The sequence below is a fragment of the Eptesicus fuscus genome, chromosome 18, assembly GCF_027574615.1.
Source record: "Eptesicus fuscus isolate TK198812 chromosome 18, DD_ASM_mEF_20220401, whole genome shotgun sequence".
Taxonomy (NCBI): domain Eukaryota; kingdom Metazoa; phylum Chordata; class Mammalia; order Chiroptera; family Vespertilionidae; genus Eptesicus; species Eptesicus fuscus.
Window position 1 is genome coordinate 34,130,226 of NC_072490.1, and position 5,737 is coordinate 34,135,962.

The following is a 5,737-nucleotide window of genomic DNA, read 5'->3' on the forward strand; positions in this document are numbered from 1 at the left end:
CAAAGGCTAACATGAGCCAAATAAACAAGGTTTAAGTTTATATGGGCCACACAAAAAAAAAAGCTTCAATTTTCATAGAAACATAGGTTTATTTCGATAGAGACATGCTGAATACAAAGAACTGAAATAATTGAGTAATCGTTAACATAATAGAACATTGTAATGAAAATATTTTTTCTTGAACATTAACTTACCAGACACTAAATAACTGCACAAATTAATACGCGTAACACAAATAAACTTATTTTTCTAAAGCAAAATATTTCCTCTTGTGCACACCAATCAAGTCAGTACAAGACTAATGACGTGGCAATCGATTGCTAAAATATTCGCTGCTAGTATTAGTGGAGAGAAATGGTGCACCTGTGCATAAGGCACATAAGGGAAATGAATGCAACATGATTATAGTAATCAGTCATTAGTGAATGTTGTAGTTCGTTATTAATAATTATGTATAACAGGATATTGTAAAAATTATGTTACAAAATTTATTAAAATGTTTCTTACATACCGTTATATTGGCTGGGCTGCAAAAATATTCGTTGTGGGCTGCATGCAGCCCGCAGGCCATGAGTTTGACATGCTTGCTGTAGGTGCTAGAGGCTTCGAATTCCTCTAATCTTTGTTTTTACCTCCCCTCTTGACTTTGGGCTTCCTCAGATAGTCCTCCTCAAAGAGTTTGTGTTTTGTAGCTCTTTTAGCTATAACCCACTGCTATTACTGGAGCTCTGAATGTATGGGGGAGAGAGAAATTGGTCTCTAGTCTTATGATAAAATCTTAGTATTTTAGTGGGCCTGTGTCCCTGGGCTGTGACCATCATAAATGTTTCCTATCCCTGTGATATCTATATATATAAAAGCCTAAGTGACCGTTACAACCGGTCGACCGAACAAACCAGTCGACCGGTCACTATGATGCGCACTGACCACCAGGGGACAGATGCTCAATGCAGGAGCTGCCCCCTGGTGGTCAGTGTGCTCCCACAGCAAACCTCCTGCATCCAGCCAACCTCCTGCGGTCCCTCCCACCTGGCAAACCAGCCCCGATTGGCCCCGATCGGCTCTGATCAGGACTGGGCGAGATGGCCCCAATCGGCCCTGATCGCTGGCCATGCTGAGGGACCCCACCCATGCACGAATTTGTGCACTGGGCCTCTAGTTGTAATATAATACAATACTAGAGGCCCACTGCATGAATTCGTGCACGGGTGGGGTCCCTCAGGGTGCCCTGCAGGAATCAGGCCAAAACCCGCAGTCCAACACTGCCTGCAGCTCCTACCTGCCGCTCCTGCTAGTCCTGGCTCCACTGCGCCTGCCGCAGGCTCGCACCCAATCAGTCTTGATCACCAGCCATGAGCCCTGCATTTGGCGCCCTCCCAAGGGGAGTGGCCTGCGGGATCAGGCCGAAACCAGCTCTCTGACATCCCGAGGGGTCCTGGATTGCGAGAGGGTGCAGGCCAGGTCAAGGGGCCCCACCAGTGCATGATCGGGGCTGGGGAGGGACTGTGGGAGGGCTCCAGGGCATGTCCGGCCCCATCTCGCCCAGTCCCAATCGGCCGGACCCCAGGAGCAAGCTAACCTACTGGTCAGAGCGTCTGCCCCCTGGTGGTCAGTGCACGTCATACGACTGGTCAACCAGTTGGCTGTCTGCCCCCTGGTGGTCAGTGCATATCATAGCAAGCAGTTGAGCAGCCTTAGCATATCATTAGCATATTACACTTTGATTGGTTGAACAGTCGACCGGTCACCAGACGATCGGACACTTAGCATATTAAGCTTTTTTTTGTTGTTATTATTATTATTTTTAATATATTTTATTGATTTTTTACAGAGAGGAAGAGAGAGGGATAGAGAGTTAGAAACATCGATGAGAGAGAAACATCGATCAGCTGCCTCCTGCACACCCCCTAACTGGGGATGTGCCCGCAACCAAGGTACATGCCCTTGACCGGAATCGAACCTGGGACCCTTCAGTCCGCAGGCCGACGCTCTATCCACTGAGCCAAACCGGTTTCGGCGCATATTAAGCTTTTATTACATTGGCTATGTATATTTGGCCTTTGTTCCTCGTTCCCAGCTGGAGCTTCTAAAAGCCTGTCATTTTCTGAGACAGAAGCATCTTTTGTCATAATCTCTGGATTCTGTCCCTCTCCCTGAAATGGCTCTGGATAAAAGTGAAAGGAGCATCTTTTGTTATAACGATCCCCAGTTCAAACACACCTGTTTATGCAAATGAAGTGACTTTTGGAAAGCCCAAGGGGCCCGTTACCAGGAGAACCATGAGAACCACGTGACAAAGAGTATTGGAACACTCAGCCCCAGCAATTTGTCGAAATGTTCCTAACAGGTATGGTCCTAATGGCTTTGCTCCAAGTAAGCAGACCTCGGCTGTGACTCTGAATTTACCTTTTCCCAGATGCTGGAGTGGCCATTTGCCCTGCAATCTCAGTTCTCTGATGGGTCCAAGAAAAGTCAGTGATTTTCAGTTTGTCCAGCTTTTTCTTGGAAGGACAGGAATGACAACTTCCAAATTCTTTGTGTGCCTGAGCTAAAACCACAGGTTTGTTCTGGCGGATTTTTTAAACTGTGCTAGTCTACTGAAGAGTTTTAGGCAGAAGAGCTTTTGATCTTAAAGTTCACAGGGAACACTTCCTATGGATGAAATACCCCATCCCACATTAGAAACGTGAGTGTCCACAGACAAAGCAGGCCGGGACAGTTTGGGTTTTGGAGTCACACAGACCTGGACTGGAATCCCAGTGGTATAACCCTGAGCCTGTTTAATCTCACCACATTCATTTTTTTCATCTGTAAACTGAGGTTGTTGGAAAGATTAAGTGAGGTAATCTATGCATAACATGTAGCATTCTGTCTGGCCCACAGTGAGCACTAAATATTATTTCCTCCTGGTTTAGTAATCTATGCAGGTCTTAGAAAGTTCCATGTCAAAGGCTCAAGTGATATCAGTATCAGAATCCCACTCAGCAGCTCCAGGTAACCTGCCCATCCCTACCACCTTTGGGACAGAAATAATGCTTGTGCATTCCCACCGTGCCTGGTCCAGATCAAACCCTCCTTGCTACTTAGGGCAACATGGGTCAGGCAGACCAGGCTTTAAATCCTCATCATCCCAGCACTGACTGGCAGTGCGACCCTAGCCAGGCTAACCTCTTTCAACCTGTTTCTTCATTTGTCAGATGAATACCCGAGTAAGTACCGCACAGGCCTGCTAGAAGACCTAAATGCAGACTGTGTGAGTATGTAGTAGCGCCTGGCACAAATGGCAGTGGAAAGGTTCCTCAACCTTGGTAGGCCTGTTTCTTCCATGGGGGGAATAGGATTGCAAGGGTTTACACTATGCTGTGTAAAATGGTTCATCTAATTAATACTGCAGGAGTAACTGGGGATAAGGGCAGAATTGGAACTCACATTTACCCCAATGAGAGCCCAGTGACCTTGATTCTGTCTGGAGGCCTTAAGCCGACAGGTGAAACAGGAGCTAGGGCTATCTTCTGATACTCGGGTCATGAACAAAGTGGGGAAGGTATGTTATCTGGTGACTCTCATGCAACACGCATGCACACATACATACACATCTCCAACCACTAATATTTGTTATTTTATTTTTTTTAAAAGGTTCCAATACCAGGCCCCAGTGCATGCAAATCAATATCTCCATCATTATCAGATGACCAGCATAATCTGCTACCACAGACTCTAACCTGGTAGAGACCAGCTTCTCACTTTGAGTCCCAAGATAACTATGCAAATGTCCAACCTACCACATGGCGGCTCATGGTGACCAGGTACATTTTAGTATCTGAACAGCAAAAACACATTGAGTTGCAAATACATTGAATAAGTATCCTTAGTGTATTAGACAGGGAAAAAAATACAAACAAGGCATAAAAGGAAAAAGCCGAAGTCTCTCCCATATATGATGTTTTTTGGGAGATTTGCCAATGCTATATCAAGAACTTGCTCATTTTCTGATGAAGGACTGCAGGAGGTGAAATATCCACATGAGTCAAGAACTTGAAGTTGTGATTATAATTCATAGGCCATCTTTTCCCTGATGTTAACCCACCTCTGTAAATCCAACTGTGTGCCTGTGTGAATTCTGGGAAATGGTACTGCTGAGGGATAGTGAATTCTAACTCCTATCATGTCCATGATTATAGGAGAAGAGAGCCATGTAAGAATTAAATTAAAGAACTCATGGAAGCTGCCCTAACTGGTTTGGCTCAGTGGATAGAGCATCGGCCTGCAGACTAAAGAGTCCCAGGTTCGATTCTGGTCAAGGGCATATACCTTGGTTGCGGGCACATCCCCAGTAGGGGGTGTGCAGGAGGCAGCTGATGGATGTTTCTAACTCTCAATCCCTCTCCCTTCCTCTCTGTAAAAATAATAAAATATATTAAAAAAAAAAAAAAGAATTCATTTAAGATTATGGCCATAGAAGAATTCAGTCATATCAGCGGGTTTTAGTTTGATTTAGGATACTCAGTGTTTTGTGGGGGAGGGTTTGTGTTTGGGTTTTTTTTTTTTGTTTTAAAAATGTTTCCTATGTGTAGTTCTCAATGCTTAGTTACTTGCATATTGCTACCTATGGTTGATTTCAAAGACTAGTTTAGTAAACTAGTCTTAATTGAAACCAGCAGCTAACTAAAAGAGATATATTCTCATAAGGAAAGTGATTATGATGTAAAGCAGCTTTGGCAGCATTTAGGAACTACCTGGTTTTTTGGCAGAGAGCTTTCTCCTCTTCAGCCAGAGAGAAATGACAGACTGAGCAGGGAGGATGTTTCTGGAGGCCATCCATGAAGCCTCCAGAATTACAGCATGAAGGGCGTGGACCTCAAGGGAGAAATGACGCCTGTATGAGGCAGCATTATAAATGCCTGAATGCCAACTGCCCATAACTACCTGCCAGCAACGTTGGTACTGGCTGACGTTAGTAACCCACTCATGTTCCTTTGTGAACAGAACCCTAATGCAAAGAGTCTTCCACTGACTCCCCATTCCCACATCCTTATACACCCCCTTTTCATTCAGCCCAAAGATCCAGCAGGTGCTAAAGAAATGTAAATAGTGTCAACACAAACACACAATATTTTTATACCACAATGTTTTTCAGAATGTAGCTCTCCCATCAGTAACCAGTGAGAGTACGACCCAGAGTTAGTTAAGGGGTATAAAGTGACTAGTGGTCAGTTATTGTTCATTAATTAACAAGTGTAATTACAGGAACTCTACCCAGAGCTGAGCACACTTGGATATCATGTCAGATGTCAGTTAAGGGTTATGTTCCCATAAACCAAAGCACCAGAGCTAAATTAACAATTTCCCTTTTTGTCCTTAGTTGGTGAAGAGTTCAAGAACTGCCGTGTTACTAGAATGGTCCTGGGTTGTGCTTCTTCAAACATTTTAGTTTTTTAATGCTAAACATTGGGAAGAAAAATCTCACCAGTGCCCCAGGTCAGGACAGGATGAACAAAAAGGGAAGAAAGCTGATTAACCAGCCTTGGAAATTATTTTGAATTACCTTTTGACTTAGGGAAGCGTCTATCTGACAATGTTCCACGAAAGCCTCCTGATCACCCATTCCTAAACTACAGACAAGGCCTCTAAAAAACCCCAGGCACAGGTAATTTTGCCAAAGCTCCAGGAGGTTTCTCCAGGGTGGAGACTCTTTTCCCAAATAATACGACCTTGATCAACCAAAAAGTTAATCTTC